The sequence below is a fragment of the Tauraco erythrolophus genome, chromosome 1 (genome assembly GCF_009769465.1).
Source record: "Tauraco erythrolophus isolate bTauEry1 chromosome 1, bTauEry1.pri, whole genome shotgun sequence".
In the NCBI taxonomy this organism is placed as follows: domain Eukaryota; kingdom Metazoa; phylum Chordata; class Aves; order Musophagiformes; family Musophagidae; genus Tauraco; species Tauraco erythrolophus.
The window spans coordinates 136038146-136061731 of NC_141465.1; the positions used below are offsets into that span (position 1 = coordinate 136038146).

At 46.8% G+C, this 23586-nt stretch overlaps 1 protein-coding gene across 3 annotated transcripts in view; it reads right to left on the reverse strand.

Moving 5' to 3' along the window:
* Positions 1–23586, reverse strand: part of FAM168A (family with sequence similarity 168 member A) — a 223574-nt gene that overhangs the window by 142932 nt on the left and 57056 nt on the right. For 2 of the 3 annotated variants that reach the window (XM_086622374.1, XM_086622360.1), the window contains exon 2: positions 18309–18401. The exons of the other annotated variant lie outside the window; for it this stretch is intronic. The gene's annotated coding sequence lies outside the window, so the exon portion shown is untranslated. The remainder of the gene's footprint in view (positions 1–18308; positions 18402–23586) is intronic. 3 annotated transcript variants of the gene reach the window in all.

Sequence of the window (23586 nt, forward strand, 5' to 3'; positions counted from 1 at the left end):
GACGAGGCCCTGAGCAACCTGATCTAGTTGGAGATATCCCTGTTCCTTGCAGGGGGGTTGGACTAGATGACCTTTGAAGGTCCCTTCCAGCCCTAACCATTCTATGATTCTATGATTCTATGTGTACGGATAATTTCTTCCTCTCATTTTACCGACATGGATATTCCTACTATCAATTGATTTGGTTAAACGATTGGCAGAAAAATAACGATTTTACTGTTGCCCACACGACTCGTACTATTGTCAACCTACACCCCTCGGTGAGGCATTAAGGGCAGCACGTCAGAACCATTTCTCTCAACGATATTTGGCGGATAACCTCCTGTGCCCAAGCATTTCCCATTTTCTTTTTTTTTTCAATCAACATTAGCACCAACTGATTCCTACATGGCATTCAGCCAGGATCCTGTAGCCATGAAACCTTCATAGGAAAAAAGTCATTTTTTTCCCCAAAATATTATTTTAAGGTAGTAAAAGGAATATTTTTTTTCCCCTTAAAACGAACTGTAGTTCTCTTTGAGGTGAAAAATTTAATATACATTTCCTCTTCTATAGAATCATAGAACGGTTTGGGTTGGAAGGGAACTCAAAGATCATCCAGTTCCAACCCCCCTGCCATGGGCAGGGACACCTTCCACTACACCAGGTTGCCCAAAGCCTCATCCAACTTGGCCTTGAACACTTCCAGGGATGGGGCAGCCACAGCTTCTCTGGGCAACCTGTGCCAGTGCCTCACCACCCTGACAGTGAAAAATTTCTTCCTTAGATCTAATATAGAAATATTAATAGAAACAGAAACAGAAATAGAAATTTGAAATAGAAATAGAAATAGAAGTTTGAAATAGAAATAGAAATGAATCATAGAACGGTTTGGGTTGGAAGGGACCTCAAGGATTGTTTAGTTCCAACCCCCCCTGCCAATAGAAGAGAATTAAATAGAAAAGAACAGAACAGAACAGAAGAGAAAATATTCTGATTACACTACAGAGACCCACGTTTTGCTGATACATTTTCAGCGTAAAAATTACACTCAGGAAAATGAATTTTCAAAAACATAAAAGACAGTACAACGATTACATTAGCAGTTTTGAACACCTCCACCCACTCCGTAATCCCCAGGGATAAACCCAACAAATTCATCCGCTTGTTCATTAGCCCTGATTGCCATCAGGTGAAAACGAAGAGCCCTCCTGCCACCGCCGCAACGACCCGCCGTCGGGACGCGTCGGGTCATCGGATCCGCCGCAGCCCCCGCCGGCCCTGACAACAACGGAACGCTTTGGCGGAGCGCCTCGAATTCCTGCCGATGGAAAGGAAAAGCCTTTCCAAGCGTCCTGCCGGAGCTCGCCGTGACAAATCAAGCAATGATTCACACCCGAATTGCAGTGAGACGCTCCGGAAGGCGACGGGCGGAATTCGCCGTTCCTCCCCGCCACCAGCTGGGGGAAGGGAATCCGGGGATGCTCCGGTGACACGCTGGTGTCGGAGAGACCGCTCAGCAGAGGGGAGGTATCCAAGGAAAGCAAGGGATGGTGAATAAGGTGCAGTGGGCTTCCTACACAACGTCATCACACTCCATGAGTTTCCGTAGTCCGTCAGCTTTCGGCCCATAATCCTTTTTAAACGGACACGAGAATTGGCTGTCGATCCTGAAATCCCACATTATTTGAACATGACATGCAAAATGTTTAGTGAACCAAAAGCAAGTCCACCAGAGCAACCAAAGCTTAGGAATTTGGGAGAGGCTGTTCAGGAGGGCCAGTTGTGATAGGACAAGGGGTAATGGTTTTAAAATAGAGGGAGGTAGATTCAGGTTGGATATTAGGAAAAAAGTTTTTACCATGAGAGTTGTAGAACACTGGAACAGGTTGCCCAGAGAGGTGGTGGATGCTCCATCCCTGGAGACGTTCAAGGCCAGGTTGGACGAGGCCCTGAGCAACCTGATCTAGTTGGAGATATCCCTGTTCCTTGCAGGGGTGTTGGACTAGATGACCTTTGAAGGTCCCTTCCAGCCCTAACCATTCTATGATTCTATGATTCTATGAATGTTCATCAGAACCTTTAATGGACTGACAAATAATCCTCCAGCAGCACCTGTGGAACGGCCCCCACAGGCCATCAATAAACCATTTTGTTGTTAATTTGTGACAAATAGCAAATTTTTCTGTTCTTTTTCCAGCATTTTTGCTGGAAAAATGACCTACCCGTAGACAAGGCAATAGCATCTTTGCCATGGCAGGAAACGTTGCGTCCATTTTTTAAAAGGGTGGAAAGGAAGACCCTGGGGACCACTCACCGGCCAGCCTCACCTCTGTGCCTGGGAATATCATGGAACAGGTCCTCCTAGAAGCTCTGCTAAGGCACATGGAGGACAGGGAGGTGATTCGAGACAGCCAGCGTGGCTCTACCAAGGGTAAGTCCTGCCTGAGAAACCTAGTGGCCTTCTAAGACAGAGTGACTGCATCAGTGGACAAGGGAAGAGCTATGGAGGTCATCTCTCTGGATTTCTGTAAGGCCTTTGACACAGTCCCCCCTAAAATCCTTCTCTTTAAGTTGGACAGATACAGATTTGATGGGTGGACTGTTTGGTGGATGAGGAATTGGTTGGATGGTCGTGTCCAGAGGGTAGTGGTCAACAGCTCAATGTCTAGATGGAGATCAGGGACAAGTGGTGTCCCTCAGGGGTCCGGACTGGGACCAGTACTGTTTAATACCTTAATCAATGATGCAGACAGTGGGATCGAGTGCACTCTCAGCACGCTTGCTGATGACACCAACTGTGTGGTGTGGTGGACACGCTGAAGGAAAGGGATGCCATCCAGAGGGACCTGGACAGGCTGGAGAGGTAGGCCTGTGAGAACCTCATGGAGTTCAACAAGGCCAAGGGCAAGGTCCTGCACGTGGGTCGGGGCAATCCCAAGCACAAGTACAGGCTGGGTGGAGAATGGATGGAGAGCAGCCCTGAGGAGAAGGACTTGGGAGTGCTGGGTGATGAGAAGCTCACCATGAGCCGGCACCGTGCGCTGGCAGCCCAGAAAGCCAACCGTGTCCTGGGCTGCATCCAGAGCAGCGTGGGCAGCAGGGCGAGGGAGGGGATTCTGCCCCTCTGCTCTGCTCTCCTGAGACCCCCCTGCAGTGCTGCCTTCAGCTCTGGGGTCCCCAACACAAGAAGGACATGGAGCTGCTGGAGCGGGGCCAGAGGAGGCCACGGAGATGATGCGAGGGCTGGAGCACCTCTGCTCTGGAGACAGGCTGGGAGAGTTGGGGCTGTTCAGCCTGGAGAAGAGGAGGGTCCAGGGAGATCTTTCTGCAGCCTTTCCATACTTAATGTGGGCCAATAATAAAGATGAGGACAAACTTTTTAGAAGGGTCTGTTGCGACAGGACAAGAAGCAATGGTTTTAAACTGAAAGAGGCGAGATTCACACTAGATATAAGGAAGAAATTTTTCACAATGAGTGTTGTGAAAACACTGGCACCGGTTGCCCAGAGAGGTGGCAGATGCCCCATCCCTGGAAGTGTTCAAGGTCAGGTTGGACAGGGCCCTGAGCAACTTGATCTAGTTGAAGATGTCCCTGCTCATGGCAGGAGAGTTGGACTAGATGACCTTTAAAGGTCCCTTCCAACCCAAACCATTCTGTGATTCTGTGATTTTAAATGTATAGCGCTGCCGTGCTCTTTTCCAAAGTGCCTATTTTGAAGTGCCTTCAGAAACAAGACCGCAGCTTACATCTGTCTTGTACACCTGTTGGAGGATGGTGCACTGAAGTTATTCTTATGATCAGCATTCCTTCCTTGAGCAAGATTGAAGTCCTTTCAGTGCCCTCTTTAAGAAAAGAGAAGTTGGATACTGGCCAACCAAACCAGGTTCAAAGCCAACGTACAATACTCAGCTCGTTTGATCCACAAGACTTGGTCAGGTTCTTACAAAGAAGGCGGCACCTTTCTCAAAATGAATGGTGTTTTTGAGAGAGAAATCTGGACAGAAATGTTGCTGATAAGGCCCCACGTACACATGCATGGAACAAAATGAAAGTGCAGTCAGTGATGCACAGCCCCATTCAGGTTTTTTTTTTTCTTTTAACCAGAAATTACACACCCAGCTGTATACAAGACACAAAATACAGCATTTCTCCTTGTCCCCAGCTGTGACATCCAGAAAGACTGACAGACAGGCAAAAGGCACTCACTGCAGTGCCAAGACGGCCTCCAGTTTGTTTCATTTTCTCCCATTTACATTTTTACTACATCTAACTGGAGCCTTTGAACTTCTAATTCACCAATTTACATTTCTTCCTCCCAGAGTGGCATCTCACTTCTTTGCAGATTCACGCCAGCCATGGGTCTCGGTGTGGAGATGAGTATGGCCAACATATACTTCTTCTGGGAGGTGGACAAACTGGGAAAAGGCTTTCACATCTGCAAGAGAATCCATCGGCTGTTTTGGTTGGAGACCACTTTCTCCATATTTTAACATAAAACATGGAAAATAAACATGCATAAGGAACTCATCTCCAAAATGTGACAATGTTCTTACAGCAGCTTTTGCTGCTCTACCAATTTGTCTTCAGTTTTCCTAACATTTTTGTACCTGACCTCCTCTTCACTACTTAACTAGACCACATCCAAGGGTAAATAGGATCCTAACGAGCTCTTATTAGCTAAACTTCCCAGTAGAACACTTCCAAAAAAAAAAGATCAAAACTTGCCATCAGTAGAAGGAAAATTTCAAAGGACCAGGAAACCAGCTGTCAGCTTGTCCTACTCAAAATCTGTAGCTTTTAAGGACCCACTCCCCCACTAAAAAGCCATACAACGAGCTGCATTAAGCCATAAAATAATTATAAAAGTTTCAGAACAGCTGGCAGCTGTTGTGCAGTATCTTGTGATCGAACGCAGCATTTGATAGGAAAAAAAAAAAGATATTTTAAATGACAAACACTTAGTCCATACACCACGAGGGCCACCAGCCAGACCTCACCACACCTCGTTTCATTGACTCGGCTTCAAAGGGGCAGAGACCACCTACTCCCAAATTATACGCTTCTGTCCCAAAACGTACGCGGGATTTCATCCATCGAGCAACGGCAGATTGGGAGGCTTTGAGGACTGCTGTGTGGGATGAAAAGGTGAAAGACAGAACCCTCAGCCTTGAACTAACCCATGGGAAAAAGCAAATAAAATCTTTCCAACACTGATGTCTAGACAGCGCCGACGTCTTTGTCTTCGGGAAGAGGGATTAGGACAGAAATCTGGCTGCGTTGTCCCTCGTTTGATACGAAAGCTAAAAGACACTTTGGGTTAAAGGTCTGGCCCCGTTCCAGAACCTACAAAAAGGAGGTCTGTAAGACAGGAGAGTAAGATTTCTGCCTAGCAGTCGCAGCAATTAAGCAAGTTGTCTTGACGAAGAAGAAAAAAACATCGGAATAGAACCCAAAGGCTCAAAAGAGCAGGAGAAAGTGATTTTGAGAGTAGGTCAAGACTCCAGAGGGGATTACCTTGCCAGCTTGAGACTTAACGCTAGAGACATGCTTCGAAAAGCTGACCAGCGAGATCCTGCTGATACCACGGATGACCCCGTAACGTCTGCGCGCTCAAGCACAAGTCAAGTATTGAAAGTGAATGTTGAAAACCGTGCGAGTTAGGATCAAAAAACGGTAGAATGAAAAGGTGCCTCCTCCCTCCTTCCTTCCTTAAATATTAAAAAATAGATCTATTTTTTTTTAAAAAACAGCTAAATATTTTGTATAGCTGGCATTACTAGGTTATTCAACATCTCAACTTGAGAAGAGCAATCTAAGCACAGCTCTCTGGAAGAGGGACAGAGTGGACTTCACATAGAGTTTTCAAGAAAGAGGGACTCTCCTCCTGTATTGGAATCGATTCCTCTATAGCTTGAACTGGTTTTTATTGGGCATCAGCACAATTCCACTCCCTCAATTACCGTGCTACCTGAGCAGGTAATAGCCTTAAAATTGAAGGAAGTGCTGCTTATACTTGTTGGAGCTGAAAGAGCTTAGGGAGACTCTCCCAAATAAAATCCCTGCTATGAGACTGCAGGGTAAAAAGTGGTGGAATCGAATCCCGGATCATATAAGAAACTTCTAAGATTTCACTTCAAAGTGCTACTTCAGCAAACAAAGTAGCAGAGTCAATTTAACGCTTCTCGTACTGGAAAGAACCTCTTCCTTCAAGTGGGGAAGGAAAACAAATGATGGAAAGTCAAAGTCCGAAATATTTCTGGAAGCTGTGAATAACCATCCCGGGGCTGGGGCTGTAAAAAGACGCTGGGCAGATGCTTTCCTGGCCGTACCAGCGCACTGTACAAGGTCCTGCACACCAGTGGTCCCAACACACTGGACTTACTTCTAAGGACGTGCTGCCCGAGAGTGAAGAACAAACCAGAAGCTCAAAGCTTTTCATTTTCACCCAAAAATCTGCCCGCCAAACACGGCAGACCCCAGCAACTCGCTGCCCCAAGGACTCGGATGCATGCAGAGAAGAGAGAAGGGCATAGAGCTCCTCCAGGCAAATGGGAATGTTCTACCTGTTGGAACCTGAGCTTGGGCCCGAAGCATTTTCCTTCTCCTCCAGGAAGGAGCATCAGCAGCGACCACGCCGGATCAAGGAGCCTCGTTCCTTACCCCGCTTCCAGCCCTTATCAGCTGCGGCAGGAGAAACAAACTTGGGAGCCTAAACAAGCTGACAGATAAGTAAGGGAAGAACCAGCTCTTGAATATCTTGGTGCTGCTGAAGATATTTGTCATTTTAGATCTGTCTGGGTTGCTGTGAGGAGCCAAGTTTTGCTAAAAAATGCAGTTTAAAGGCAGTTTCCATTTCCCTCAATACACAAAGGATGTTTCCAGCTCCATACTCCGAAGTCCTCCACAACCACCATCACCTCTCGAGGTGCGTAGTTGGATTCCCAGGTGTCTCATTTTCTATATTTAGCCATTCAAACACACGCGTAGGATTTCTTTTAAACACACCGCCGTTTTCTCCCAAATGGTTTTAATTCAAATGAATAATTAAATAAACCCCAATCAGCAACAAAAACAAGGTAGAAAGTTCGTTCCCTTCTCTTGAGGTTGCGTAAGGTTTGTTACAACAGCTCTTGTTGCAATGAGATCCTGCCCCCCGTCCTCTCTAATCCCTTCACCAGTCTAATTAAACTCATGAAACACAATTCTGGAAATTCTGTTTCCACTACCGCTCCTGAATTCAACTGGACAAATTGCCAAGTTAGAACTTCTCAGTTTGGGGTTCTGAAGGAAAAGGAAGAGTAAATACCTTTTATGTAAAAAATACAAATATATAAAACACCACTTATTTCAAGGTTTCTTGGAGAGTGCATTTTGAATAGATCCAACACTCCGGGAATAACGTGCAACTACCCCACTCCTGCCTCTCATAATCTCACCTCATCACTCAAAATAATCTTTTACCTTTTTCCTTAGAAAGAAAACCTTGAGACACATGATGAATTGATTTAATCACACACACACAAAAAAAAAAAAAAAAAAAAGAAAACAACGAGTTGCTGGAACAGGTTGTCCAGAGAAGCTGTGGCTGCCCCATCCCCATCCCTGGAAGTGCTCAAGGTCAGGTTGGATGAGGCTTTGAGCAACCTGGTGTAGTGGAGGGTGTCCCTGCCCATGGTAGGGGGGTTGGAACTGGATGATCTTTGAGGTCCCTTCCAACCCAAACCATTCCATGATTCTATGATTAGTTTCCCATGGAAATTGGGAATTTGATGTTGGTCGAGCGGAAACTCAAAACAAAGCTTCTCCCATGACAGGGCAATTATCACATCACTGATGATTTTCTTGTGCCCTGTGTGTGAATGCATGTTGCCACTTTACCCGCTTACAAAATGTCGTCTTCCTTTAACATGCAGTATTTTCAGGAGATTTGGAAGAATTTAATCATCTCCAAGACTTCTCCATCCCTTCTCAGACTTCAAAGTCTGCAGAAGGGAAATGCTCATGCAGAGAGCGTGAAGGCATCAGCCCCATTTCTCCAAGATATCGGGTTTTGAAAAGAAACGGTTAAATCCTAATTAGTGCTTGAAGTCTAACTCCCGATTCTAAATGAATCCGAAACGCAACTCCCGGCAGAGTTGTCCTGCCTCCCCCACCATCCAGCTCTGTCATATATTTGAAGAAATTAGGTTAGCAACGTTTACAAGGCTCACGAAAATAAAAGCATCTTCCTGTCAAGACTCAACCCTGGGACCTCCTTGCTGTTCTTCTGCTCTACCTGTCCTGCACAGTCCTCTTCTGCCTCACTGCGTTTCCCCATCTCTGCTAAAGACTGGCTTTTCCCCAAACGACAACAAATAAGCCCAAATTCCAATAGGCACTGGAACAGGTTTCCCAGAGATGTCGTGGCTGCCCCATCCCTGGCAGTGTTCAAGGCCAGGTTGGATGGGGCTTTGGGCAACCTGGTGTAGTAGAAGGTGTCCCTGCCCATGGCAGGGGGGTTGGAACTGGATGATCTTTGAGGTCCCTTCCAACCCAAACCCTTCTGTGATTCAATGATTAAATTCCTAGTTCACCTCTTCTGTTCCCCAGGAAAGGGGCAATTTCTCCTGGACAGTCCCCATAACTCATCACATGCCTTGTCTTACGCTACTAACCATGAGCAAACTGAGTATCTGGAGCAGAAACACACTCTTGAAACTCTTTCCGAAAAGCAAATCTTGCAGAGATGACAAATTATCATTGATGTCTAACCGAGCAGGCAAGGAGCAATCGTTTTTATTATAAAACTCAGCCTGCCTCATGAAAAATAAGTCTTCAGCTATCACTAATTTTCTCTTTTGCCATTATTTGAGAGCAGAGAAGGAAGGAACCATTAGAAATTGTTTACATTAGGAAAGAAAAAGCCCAAGTAAGAGGGAACGATGATGATAATGAGCCAGAGGATGATATTCAGCAGGTTAGTGCTCACAAAAATCTTTCAAGTACAAGGACTTGGTGGTGAAGCAGCACATGCACTTGGCAGCACTACCACGAGTATGCACTTGGGCAGGCTTTTTATTTTAATTGCAACATCTAGCACCGGGCAACCCCGAATCTGAAACTCTGTTAAATGTTCAGTGATTAAACTATTCATAGATTCATAGATTCATAGATTTCTAGGTTGGAAAAGACCTTAGAGATCATCGAGTCCAACCATCCCTAATCCCCATTAAACCATATCCTCAAGTAGCTCATCCACCCTATTCTTAAACACATCCAGGGATGGGGACTCAACCACCTCCCTGGGCAGCTTATTCCAGTGGCTGACAACCCTTTCAGAGAAGAAATACTTCCTAACATCCAACCTGAATCTCCCCTGACTAAGCTTATGCCCATTTCCTCTTGTTCTATCACCCATCACTAATGTAAAGAGCCCTTCCCCTACCTCCCCACCATCTTTTCTCAAGTATTTATAGGCCGTAATCAGGTCTCCCCTCAGCCTCCTCCTCTCCAGGCTAAACAGCCCCAACTCCCTCAGCCGCTCCTCATAAGTTTTATTTTCCAGCCCCTTGACCAGTTTGGTCGCCCTTCTTTGGACTCGCTCCAGGAGCTCAATATCTCTCTTAAAGCGAGGGGCCCAAAACTGGGCACAATATTCCAGGTGCGGCCTCACCAGTGCCGAGTACAGGGGCAGGATCACTTCCCTGCTCCTGCTGGTCACACTATTCTTGATACACGCCAGTATCCCATTGGCCTTTTTGGCCACCTGGGCACACTGCTGGCTCATATCAAGCCGGTAGTCTACCAACACCCCCAGGTCCTTCTCCGCCAGGCAGCTCTCCAGCCACTATTTGTACAGTGGTCTGGTTTTCAAACTACAACTTGTAAAAAAAAAAAAAAAAAAATATATATATATATATATATAAAAGAAAAAACTATCCTAATTTGTCATTTAACAAATAATACAGGTTTATTTCTAACCCCAACCCCTTATTGGACCAGGCAGAATGATAATTACAATTCTTTGCAATGGTTCTCTGGGTTCATTTATCATGACAGCCAAGGAAGATGAGCCATAAGCAGATTCATTCAAGGACTCTGAACAAGAAGATGATGGTAAAAAATTCCAAATCCCATCCCACAACTTTGCTAAAATGCCAAAAATCAGAGGTCCCTTTCCACTTTCACTTATCAAAAGTCAGTTACTTAAAACAGAAGGGCATTTTCCATAGGGCTGGAAAATGGCAGCACCTTGACAGCAAAGTGTGGGCAGGCGCTGGTCCATACCCACCACCTTTCGGCCACGGGGCCAAAGGCAGCACGTGGACACGTTCTGACGGTACACCATAGGTTTAAGAACTGGGCAAGAGGGTATCTGGAGAGAGAAGACAGTTCTCACTGTGTCCTAAGCCCAGCAGAAGCCAGGAGGGTCCCTCCACCATCGACTCGTGATACCCTCCAATAAAGTCATCACTAACATCTACCTGCAGAGAAGGTCTCCAGTTGCTGTTGGGTTTCTACGGACATAATTAATGGTGAGGAGAGGGAAAAGCATATGGCAGCACGCTTTCAAAGCTGCCAAACCTTGAACTGGCCTACAGAGAACAGCAGACGACTTCACAGGGCAAACATCTTTTCAAATATAAATTACGACAGAAGACGTCGGTATGTCATTATGCACAGATAAAATATTCCGGAAACCAAAGGTGGGTTTTTGTTAAGCCGAGGAGTTTCAGGTGTATTCCGTCGTTCTCTCTCATCTAAGGACGCAAAATCTTCTGGATCAGCTGGATATTTGTGTGCTTAAAAAACCTTTGTGCACTGGGTCACCGTCGCAACATCACACGCGCCCAAGGCCAATTATCATTATTATTATACATATTAATTATATATATTATATTCTGTTCCAGAACACTGGAACAGGTGGCCCAGAGAGGTGGTGGATGCTCCATCCCTGGAGACGTTCAAGGCCAGGTTGGACGAGGCCCTGAGCAACCTGATCTAGTTGGAGATATCCCTGTTCCTTGCAGGGGGGTTGGACTAGATGACCTTTGAGGGTCCCTTCCAGCCCTAACCATTCTATGATTCTATGATATTATTGTTATAATAAATATGCACTATCATAGAAAAGAAACGAAGGTACTATTGGAGGTACCACACTGGGCAACTGGTGGCTCCTTAATCACAAGCATTAGCAAGTTTGGATGGAAACCCAAGTCCAACATTCTTTTGGATATGATATATATTTAAGACAGAAGGAAATTTGATAAGGACAGAGGGAAATCTTAACTCACAAACGAACCAGAGGCAATTATCAACACTATGCCAATGGTATTCTTTTTTTGCAGTCAAGGGCAATTATGGAAGGTCTGCTTAAAAACAAACCTTAGCCTACGATTTGCATTTCAATTAATTTTCAGACTTTTCTGTAGAGGATAAATGGTAGAACTGGGTACTACAAAATCTACCACACACTGAAATACGCATGTAAATGTTACAGTGTAAGAATTCCAAGTATAAAATCCAGGCAATGCTGCAAGGACTGGGTTTTTTTTCTATCAGCCTGTACGAAACAAGTGAAGATGAAGTGGAAAACAAAAAACATCAGCGTTACCAGCGACACAGTTTCCAAAACTTCCATTACATTCACGCGCTGCTGAAGTATGGCACAACGGGCAAATTCGAGGCTCTGGAGAATATATGAATATTGGGTGGATAATCTACTTGAGGATATGGTTTAATGGGGATTAGGGATGGTTGGACTCGATGATCTCTAAGGTCTTTTCCAACCTAGAAATCTATGAATCTATGAACACATATAGGGCCAGAAAATACGTGGCCAGCGGGTCGAGGGAGGGGATTCTGCCCCTCTGCTCTGCTCTCCTGAGACCCCCCTGCAGTGCTGCCTTCAGCTCTGGGGCCCCCAACACAAGAAGGACATGGAGCTGCTGGAGCGGGGCCAGAGGAGGCCACGGAGATGATCCAAGGGCTGGAGCACCTCTGCTCTGGAGACAGGCTGAGAGAGTTGGGGCTGTTCAGCCTGGAGAAGAGAAGGCTCCAGGGAGACCTTCCAGCACCTTCCAGTGCCTAAAGGGGCCAGGAAAGCTGGAAAGGGGCTTTGGACAAGGGTGTGTAGTGACAGGACACGGGGCAATGGCTTTAAACTGGAAGAGGGGAGATTTCGACGGGATCTGAGGAAGAAACTCTTCCCTCTGATGGTGGTGAGGCACTGGCACAGGTTGCCCAGAGAAGCTGTGGCTGCCCCATCCCTGGAAGTGTTCAAGGCCAGGTTGGATGGGGCTTTGGGCAACCTGGTGTAGTGGAAGGTGTCCCTGCCCATGGCAGGGGGGTTGGAACTGGATGGTCTTTGAGGTCCCTTCCAACCCAAACCATTCCACGACTCTGTATCCTTTCCAGGGTTTACCAAGGCTACCAACTGTGTACAACAAATCCTCTGGATATCGCTACTGCAAATCTAACGATATCGATTTATCACATCCACCTGTTAGAAAGAAGATTTTCTCTTAAAACACATGCAAAGTTCTGTCCAATCACTTTACAACTTTATTGCTTTTCATTGCACAGGACTCTTGCTCTTCAAGCCCAACCACTGTAGTTCACACTGAACTCCAATCATACAATCAGGAAAAGTCAGAGATACCGACACCTAAACAAGCTTCGGCAAAAATCAAAGGCCCACCAAGGGCTAAATCAGAAGCTGGCTCACACCAATTCTTTTCTTTGCGCAGCCAACCAAGACTAATTAACGCTTTTAATGTCAGTTTACCCCTTTTGCTACTATAAATCAGAACATGCAGCTTTTATGAGTCAACAAAAGAACCTGTGAAAGGTGCAGCTTATTAACCAAACTCACAAATTCGAACGCGCTTCATCACAAACAGCGTTGTACCCAACGAGTGGAATTATCTGCAGGCTGCACACAGAGAACATTCATTTATCAATACAAACAAGGCTGGCACACCGGGAAGAGGTGGTAAATTACCCATCTGAAGGAAAGGCCACTGCTTCCAGCATGGCTTTTGTGAGAGCAGAGCCGTGGAGCAAACACCGCGGGCAGGCGCTACGGAAAGGTGGAGGGAACATACTGGATGTTTGTCTCTCATCTCAGCTGAGCCACAGAGAATGCAAGAACTGGGGGTGAGACTGCACTTCAGCAGGAATAGAAAATCAGTTGTTGAGTAGATCTCCCACCATCGCCCGCTTGGCAAGGACCGTCAGCAGCTTCTCTGTAGCGTGCTGCACTGGTTTCAATGCATCATTTGAAGAGTTCATAGAATCATGGAATGGTTTGGGTTGGAAGGGACCTCAAAGATCATCCAGTTCCAACCCCCTGCCATGAGAAGGGACACCTTCCACTACACCAGGTTGCTCAAAGCCCCATCCCACCTGGCCTTGAACACTTCCAGGGATGGGGCAGTCACAGCTTCTCTGGGCAGCCTGTGCCAGTGCCTCAGCACCCTCAGAGGGAAGAATTTCTTCCTCAGATCCCATCGAAATCTCCCCTCTTCCAGTTTAAAGCCATTGCCCCTTGTCCTGTCACTACACGCCCTTGTCCAAAGTCCCTCTCCAGCTTTCCTGTAGCCCCTTTACATACTGGAAGGTGCTGGAAGGTCTCCCCGGAGCCTTCTCTTCTCCAGGCTGAGCAGCCCCAACTCTCCCAGCCTGTCTCCAGAGCAGAGGTGCTCCAGCCCTCGCATCATCTCCGTGGCCTCCTCTGGACCCGCTCCAGCAGCTCCATGTCCTTCTTGTGCTGGGGACCCCAGAGCATTATGAACCTCAGTTCTCATTATGATTTCGTTTCTTCTCCTCGTCAGGAAACACAGATCTCCATGATTTTTGTGTTGTTTCTGAAATCCATTTGGCTCTCCATGCAGCGGCCCGTTGGGACTTTCACTTTGCAAGTCTGCTGGGCATCAGTCTGGTCTCTAAGAGAAGCAGCTATCACAGGGCTTCAAAAAGACATCCACATGGTAAACCTCAGTCCAGAAAGAAGTCAAGGCCACAAAGCTTTGGAGATACACACATATTTTTTAAGAAGATATGTAGATATGGCTCATGTCCTAGGCTCAGAGAAAGAAAAGAGATCCCAACTGCTGGGTCTTTCTGGCTGAGCAGACAGACAAACAGTACTTTGGTGCGCTCTCCGCACGCCTCAGGGCAGTATCTACGGCACACTGGAATATGCATATGAACTCATAGATCAAAAGTAGAAAGTCAGTCCAGGGCATCTTGAAAAGTCTGATGTCAGAGATCCTCTCTGCTGCTTACGCCCATAAATCTTATTAAAATCTTCCTTTGTTTTCAAATCAGTTTTTGACAGTTGATTCTTTTTTTTCCTTTTCATGGGAAATGTCATCTTTCTAACGATGCCTCACTCTTTATTCCTCTAACAATTACTGTATATCAGCAGCATTGAGCCATAAATAATCATGAAGCCGCTTTGTCGATAAAATAACTCCTCTGCGCCCCAAACTAATCATCGTGGGATGTTCAGGCTGATGCTCCTCTCCTGACACTCGATTACAACACATCCCTGTGGCACAGCATCCATCACACGCCGCAGACAGGCAAAGGACACCACGGGTTTCATCCGGAGAGCTGCAGTGGGTGTGGGAAGCGACACAGCCCAGCTTGGGGACCTGCAGTGACTCTGACCGTCACAATATACTCAGACAAAAACATTCAAAGAGGAATTTTTTTTTCGGGGAGTAGACCTGACTAAGAGAAGCATTTGTACAAATGCTACTTAGGATCATTAATCTTCACAAATTCATCCCCTTAAGCAGGGAAGAAGTTTGCCTACATGATAAGCAACAGCGTGTTTAGGGACATCACGGAGGAGGGGTTCCTTTCCTTTCACTGATACATCCAGCATTGCAGCAGCGCTCACAAAGGAACAAAAATCTTTGCAGGAAGTGAAAATTCCCACAAAGCGTGGGTGGGCAAAGTCGTTACAGACCCCAAAGCCTTCCAAACCCTATAATATTTGTGACTGGCACGGGAGACAGGGAAGAATCATAGAATCAGAAATTCATAGAAGGGTTTGGGTTGGAAGGGACCTTCAAGATCATCCAGTTCCAAACCCCCTGCCATGGGCAGGGACACCCTCCACTACACCAGGTTGCCCAAAGCCTCATCCAACCTGGCCTTGAACACTTCCAGGGATGAGGCAGCCACAACTTCTCTGGGCAACCTGTGCCAGTGTCTCACCACCCTCTGAGGGAAGAATTTTTTCCTTAGATCCCATCGAAATCTCCCCTCTTCCAGTTTAAAGCCATTGCCCCGTGTCCTGTCACTCCACACCCTTGTCCAAAGCCCCTCTCCAGCTTTCCTGTAGCCCCTTTAGGCACTGGAAGGTGCTGGAAGGTCTCCCCGGAGCCTTCTCTTCTCCAGGCTGAACAGCCCCAACTCTCCCAGCCTGTCTCCAGAGCAGAGGTGCTCCAGCCCTCGCATCATCTCCGTGGCCTCCTCTGGACCCGCTCCAGCAGCTCCATGTCCTTCTGGTGTTTGGGACTCCAGAGCTGAACGCAGTCCATAACTGACAGAAATCACCTTTCATATTATACGCTCTCTGAAAGGAAATTTCTTTTCCAAAACAGAGCTGGTAATTCAAAGAAAACTTCACATCTGTGAACAAAGAATTTGCTCGTGCACTAAAAAATTTCTTAAAATGCCCCATGGCCCAACAGCAAAGAAGCATCCATCAGCTCCTGGCAAGATGCTTCACTTCAGCTCTGGATTTGGTGCGTTCCCAGCCCAGTGAAGGCCATCATTTGGACCCCATCAAACTGGCATAATGGTCCGGAGACTAAAAATCAGAAATTTTCCATGAGTTCAGAAGTGTGGAGGTGAACGGAGCAAACACATCACGTCCAGGCCCAGTTAACCAGATGCCAAATTCCACTCGCGCACATTGTATAAAAAACAGCCTAATGTAAAAGCACATTTTAAAATATTTACATCACACCAAACCATTACACAGATAAGAGGAGTATTTTTAGATAGACATGGATTTTACACAGACATGGTGATTAACTATTTAATTGCTGGAATTCTCCTTAGGATTTGGGGCAGTGGGCTACTTCCCAAGCAGGAAATAACTTAATTTAAGTAAACGAAGTTAAGGGGTCGGGCACACACACGTTGAAGAGCTTAACTCAACTTCTTTTCTGGACAGGTTGGATGAGGCTTTGGGCAACCTGGTGTAGTGGAGGGTGTCCCTGCCCATGGCAGGGGGTTGGAACTAGATGATCTTTGAGGTCTCTTCCAACCCTAACCATTCTATGATTCTGTGATTCTTCTGCCTTTTGATTTCTGAACCATCATGAGTCTAAAATGGGGAAGTTCAATCCAAGATAAAGACACCCAAAAATGAAATGTCTGAAGTGGCCGGTGGAGATCCCAAGCAGAGAAGTCACAGCCTGGAGAGCAACCTCGATCGGCTTGAAGAGGACAACCAGTAGCTAGTCAGCCAAATCTCCCCACGTGCCATCAGTCCCACTCTAAATATCTCCAGGGACCAGGCTGGGAGCTCAGACACTCAGCAGACACAAAGCTTAAACTGGAGTTTCTTAATCTGGAGTTGAACTGAACGAGGAGCCCCTTGGAGCAGCAGCTCTCTTCCTCACGCAAAGCCAACACTTCTCAGCATATTCTCAGTTGAAAAAACATCTTGTCTTCTACACCTCCTACCAGTACCAGTTCCAATTCTCCAGTCTGAGCAACTCACCCCCCACCTCTGCTTTCTCCCTACCTCACAACCCACCAAACGCGCACCCTTGGCTTTGCCCCTCTCCCTTCTGCAGCCCTGGACCTCTGCTTCTCAGTCCCCAAAAAGGCAGCACAGCCCCAGCTGTGTCTCCTACTGTTGCTTCAACTTGAAGATATGGGAGGCAGTGGGCAGAAAAAGGGGACAGGAGCAGCATAAAGGTCCTTTAAAAAATTCCTGTTTTCTAGCACGACATTCAACAACAAAAAGGAGAAGAGTGAGATGGAAAAAGGCTCATTGTCGTTGGACTGGCACAAGCAAGGAGGAAGCAAAGATTTTCGGAAACGCTTGGCACTTCCTGCCCCATCCCAGCTAAGACAGGCCGAGCTGCTGAGGATGAGATGAGATGAAGAAACAACAGTCTGGTTGTGTCCATACCCAACGAGCAGGCATCTAATCAGGGTAGGTTTTTCCCAAAGCAGGGCTGGAGCACTTCCACATGCTAAAATATCGGGAAGAGAAGGGTCACGGCATGCCTAAGCGTTCGATCCCGGTGCAGAACAGTTGTTCCAAGAGCAGAGAGCACCCATCAGCACCGTTGTTGTCTGTCTGCCTCTGGTTTTCAGCAAACCTGACTCGAGTGGGAGCACAACGCTCAGTGGGTACCCTGGCAGCTGACATTTCAAGTTCAAGTTACTAAGCAAGAAGCAAAACTTATAACAGAGAAATAAAAAAATATAAAGAGTCAGCCCTGTTTTTTTTCCATACTCCTGCACAAGAACAGCTGGATCGGGTCAGGCTGACACTTCAGCTATCCCAGTGTCTTCTCTGCACGAACAACTGATGTGAATATCCAGGGGAAAATTCATATTTGATTTTCTTACATATAAATGCAACTTGTTTAGGTCTCGTAACACTAGACATCATACAAAAAAATAAATAGTTAAGATAGAACCTGTTCCAACCCATTTAAAGACCACATTCCACTGCAAAGTTTCTATTTTTAAAAAAATGTTTCTAGCTTTCTTTCACAAAAGGCTGCGACATGAATCATTAGAAAATAATTTGCCCGTCTACGGGCAAATGACAGAAATTTATACGAGGAATCACGCCTCTGCCAACCCAGCCGGCGAACACGCGCAGTACTTTTTGCCTTCTTTTTAATATAAAACAAAAACAAATGATTTAGGAAGAAGATAATAAGACTAATAAACCCTAAAGAAAGCTTACACTCACGATTCTTTATAGGAGCAGCACATACCTACTGTGTGCTCTACTCCAGTCTGCTGATGACCTCAGGCTTATTAATTTTATAAATCAACGCAATAAAATACACTACTAAACATACAGCGTTGTTGGGAGTTTCAGCTACTGTGTTTCTTGACCCAGAAATTACCTGTTTAGTTTAAAATGTACTGTGGTTCCGTACCAAAGTTCATTTAATAGAAACAAGGGCCCAACCCATAATAAATACGAACGCTTTTTAATCAACCCTTGCAATCTCCGTGGCATCCAAAGCTTTTCTGTCTGCGGAGGGAGAAGGGAAGAAGGTGTCTGGAGGGGTATCTAAACTCAAGCGCTGCAACTGAAGGGCACACGTAAAACAGGAATTGATACCTCTTGGGTATGAGCTTCCTTTGGATGGAGACGATCCGGAGAGGAGTCTGCCTACGGCTGCAGGGCAGGGAGTCGTCACAGCATCCCACAGCTCTGCAGCAGCAACCCAGAGAGAGAGAGAGAGAGAGAGAGAGAGACCCGTGAGGCTCTGTGGGCAAACCTGGCAAACGGAAAACACGGCTCTTTCTAGCCAAGAGTGGTCTTTGTCTCCATCGGAGCGAAAGGAGGAGTGGGCACGTGTGAGAAATGTAGTCAAGGAAGGAGGAGTGATGGAGATGCGGGATAAGAAGAGGAGAGGGAAGGGATTTGGGGTTGTTCAGCCTGGAGAAGAGAAGGCTCCAGGGAGACCTTCCAGCACCTCCCAGTACCTAAAGGGGCTACAGGAAAGCTGGAGAGGGGCTTTGGACAAGGGTGTGTAGTGACAGGACAAGGGGCAATGGCTTTAAACTGAAAGAGGGGAGATTTCGATGGGATCTAAGGAAGAAATTCTTCCCTCTGATGGTGGTGAGGAACTGGCACAGGTTGCCCAGAGAAGTTGTGGCTGCCCCATCCCTGGAAGTGTTCCAGGCCAGGTTGGATGGAGCTTTGAGCAACCTGGTGTAGTGGATGGTGTCCCTGCCCATGGCAGGGGGTTTGGAACTGGATGATCTTTGAGGTTCCTTCCAACCCAAACCATTCCATAACTCTATGATACAGGAGCTGGTTACGAGACCGTCAGTCACAAAAAAAGACAGCGTGATGTGATCTACCACTCACGTTTCCCACCTGCTGCCATTAAACAAATAAATATGCGTATTTACTGCACCTCTCTTACAAACAACTACCTCGATTTGCCTTCCCCTAAACATACCAAGGCGACATTTTTCCATCCCCATAGGTAAAGGAAGAAAGACAACAGAAATCCAGCGTTTGCCCCTTGGAATCAAGCCACGGAACCTTCCTGCAGCTCAGTGACTCTGGGTGGAACACTCACATCCTGCACAAAGTCTCCATCAGTTACGCTCTGCTCAACAGAAACCAGAAACAAACAGCATCAGAAGCAGATGACATCAGAACTCGGGTCTCCGCAGCTTCCGAAAGGGAGAAAACAAAGTTCAAACTTCCCGTTAAATCCAGGTTGACCAGTTATTTGTCAGGGTTTGGGCCTAAACGGGCCAAAAAAAGTTTTACACATTGCTCCTGCACTCTCCTTTCCCAGCTGACACAAAAGCTCAGAGAACTGACAATAAAATACCTCAAAATAAAGTACAGCCCACAAAAAAAAAGCTCTCAAGCAGCTCCATGTTATCCAGAGGAACAGAAAACCTCCTGTTCCCAAACCAGGACCAGTGCTCCTTGTACCAGTTGTTTATTTCAATCTGCCCAGTACCAAAAGGTTTACATTAAATATTTTTTTCATTGCTTCTAAACATTGATGCAGTATTAGTTCACATTCACTCAGAAAACATTCTCGGGGAGAAAACAGAACACAGGAAACATCGAATCCAGCAAAACAACCGAGAATTTCTTTTGGAGTGCCGATCCATCCCACCTTTCCCTACAGCATGACCCCAAGAGGCCCTTCAAGCCCTGCACCAGCAAAGGAAACAGCATGAAATGGGAAATGAAAAGAAGAAAAAAATGATAAATGTTCATTTTTACTGAAGTTCCCGGAATCACCCACTGCAGGGAAACCCTGTGGATGCCCCATCCCTGGCAGTGTTCAAGGCCAGGTTGGATGAGGCTTTGGGCAACCTGGTGTAGTGGAAGGTGTCCCTGCCCATGGCAGGGGGGTTGGAACTGGATGATCTTTGAGGTCCCTTCCAACCCAACCCATTCTGTGATTCTATGAAACCACCACCACACCACCTGAGATGGCATCCTTGGAGAAAAGTCAAAAACCACCCTGCTGATGCTCAGACATCCAGATAATCCCAACACTGTTGCTACCAAAAGCATCAGCGCATCCAGGGAAACGACTTGGAACTATTTCCACCTGTTGTACAGATGCTTGACTTTTGTATTTCCACCTTATAATAGGCATAGTCATTGCTTGGAATTTTAATTCATTTTTAGGCTTCTTGACTTGCCTTCACGAGCCCCAAAGACGTACCAATTCCAAAATACATAAGCAAACATCTTTAGGAGAGAAAGGAAGGCGTAAGCGAATTCCAGCGGAAACGACGACTTGACAAATCTCATCACATCAAGCTCTGCAGTGGCAAATTAGTCTCTCTTGGAGCACATTCTGTACTCAAAGTGGCCTCAGCACTTCGGGAGGTACCAAATATAACACAGCCCCATTTTAACTTCCTTCCAGGAATACACACAGTCGTTTATCAAGACGACGTGGGCTGCAGTTTCAGTTCCAACAGCTTCAGTAACATTTTGTGAAATTAAACAAACGACTCCTTTTGTGGCAAGAAAGAAGCAGAAAATAATCTGGGTCCAAGTAAACGAGGGAGAAAACCTCCTCCCCTGAGTCTTCCTCCATCCTTGAGCAATGTCGCCAGCTACGCCAGGCTCAGCATCAACCATGGGATCAACAATCCTTCCTTCTCCTGCTTGTACACCTCAAATCTCGATGCCTTTGCCATTATTATTTCATTTAGTGGAGGTGGTTTGACAGTTAAATTGGCTTCAAGTCCAAGTTTTGGAACATTTTAACATCTTTACACTTGTACGGCCAAGGAAGTCAATAAGCTCTGCTTAGCAAACACTAAAGGTTCCTCGTACGTGTCCAACACGGCTCCGTGTGCGGAATTCGTGATGGTTTCCAGGCATCATCACGATTTAGCAGGAGGACAGTGTTGCAGAAACCTTTAATGCTGGGGCATTATCAGAAACTTCACCTTTTTGTTCATCCCAGCTGCTAAAGAGATGAGAGAAGTTCCGTACCCACCTCCCATTAACCCTGGCAGTGGGACCTCTCTTTAGCTGCAAAACCTTCTTGAATCATGCTGCCACACCGACACTCAGTAGAATCACCCTTTTGGGGGGTTTTCTTGGTCCTTTTTCTGGTTGTTTGTTTTTTCTTTGACCAGAAGTCAAAACGATTAGGTTGGTAATAATTGGATGCTGCTACCAGAGAGAGATGCTGTGAGGAGCTGCAGAGATGGAGGCCACCCATCTCCCAGCACACACACCCCACGGCCCTCAGTCACCATACAAAAACCAGTCGCAAACGGTCAGATTTTCAGAGAAACCATTCAAACGAGTACGGACACAAAAAGAAATCCAGTTTCACAAGGATCTTTCTTTCTCTTCACTTCAGCACGCAAGAAGATGCAAGACATAAATGTGATGGAAGCTGCGTCGTTGCATTCTCTTGCTCCGTGCTGTACGTCCATCTCCCACCCCTCTTCAGCTGGAGTCCTGGACAGCCATGTTCTCCAACCACAGCGATGCTATAACCACGTAAAATTTAGATGTATTTACAGAAATATGAAATACAATGGTGAGGTACTGAAACAGGTTGCCCAGAGAAGTTGTGGCTGCCCCATCCCTGGAAGTGTTCAAGGCCAGGTTGGATGAGGCTTTGGGCAACCTGGTGTAGTGGAGGGTGTCCCTGCCCATGGCAGGGGGGTTGGAACTGGATGATCTTTGAGGTCCTTTCCAGTCTAAGCCATTCTATGATTCTATAAATACAGTCAGACCCAATCAAGCCCTTCGAGTAAAACTAAGAACACATTCATTAGAGAATGAGAAAAACAAAATCTATTTTAAAGATGGAAAACATGAGGAGGTATTAATTTGGAAAATTTAGGGAAATAGCACAACACTGGGAAGTTCTGCTAGCACAACCACATTCATCAAGACTTTGATCTCAGACTAACCCCACGATGCCATCAGAGCCTCCCCACTCAGTATGTTGGTGCAGTTCCACCAGCAAACCTTGCTCCTCTGAAACCCACGGGAAAGGAGCAGCAGCTGGAGAACCTCAGCCTCTTGCAGAAAGCTGAATAAATCTGCAGAAGTCACTCCCATACAAGATAGGAGTAGGTAGAAAGGAAAGGGAAAAGCCTCTTTGTAGATCAACAAGAAAAAAAAGCAAACAAAGGGAATAAACTTATTTTAGAATCAGAGAATGGTTTGGGTTGGAAGGGACCTTCAAGATCATCCAGTTCCAACCCCCCTGCCATGGGCAGGGACACCCTCCACTACACCAGGTTGCTCAAAGCCCCATCCAACCTGGCCTGGAACACTTCCAGGGATGGGGCAGCCACAGCTTCTCTGGGCAACCTGTGCCAGTGCCTCACCACCCTCAGAGGGAAGAATTTCTTCCTTAGATTCCATCGAAATCTCCCCTCTTCCAGTTTAAAGCCATTGCCCCGAGTCCTGTCACTACACACCCGTGTCCAAAGTCCATCTCCAGCTTTCCTGTAGCCCCTTCAGGCACTGGAAGGTGCTGGAAGGTCTCCCCGGAGCCTTCTCTTCTCCAGGCTGAACAGCCCCAACTCTCCCAGCCTGTCTCCAGAGCAGAGGTGCTCCAGCCCTTGGATCATCTCCGTGGCCTCCTCTGGACCTGCTCCAACAGCTCCATGTCCTTCTTGTGTTGGGGGCCCCAGAGCTGAAGGCAGCACTGCAGGGGGGTCTCAGGAGAGCAGAGCAGAGGGGCAGAATCCCCTCCCTCGCCCTGCTGCCCACGCTGCTCTGGGTGCAGTCCAGGACACGGTTGGCTTTCTGGGCTGCCAGCGCACGGTGCCGGCTCATGGTGAGCTTCTCATCACCCAGCACTCCCAAGTCCTTTTCTTCAGGGCTGCTCTCAATCCATTCTCCACCCAGCCTGTCCTTGTGCTTGGGATTGCCCTGACCCACATGCAGGACCTTGCCCTTGGCCTCGTTGAACTTCATGAGGTTCTCACAGGCCCACCTCTCCAGCCTGTCCAGGTCCCTCTGGATGGCTCCCCTTCCCTCCAGAGTGTCCACCACACCACACAGTTGGTGTCATCTGCAAACTTGCTGAGGGTGCACTCGATCCCACTGTCCATGTCACCAACAAAGATGTTAAATAGCACTGGCCCCAGTACTGACCCCTGAAGAGCACCACTCGTCACTGGCCTCCACGTGGACATTGAGACGTTGACCACAACTCTCTGAGTGTGACCATCCAGCCAATTCCTTGTCCACCCAGTGGTCCATCCATCAAATCCATGTCTCTCCAATTTGGAGACAAGGATGTCACGCAGGACAGTATCAAACGCTTTGGACAAGTCCAAGTAGACAATGTCAGTTGCTCCTCCCTTTATCCATCAATGCTGTAACCCACCATACAAGGCCACCAATTTTCTCAGGCATG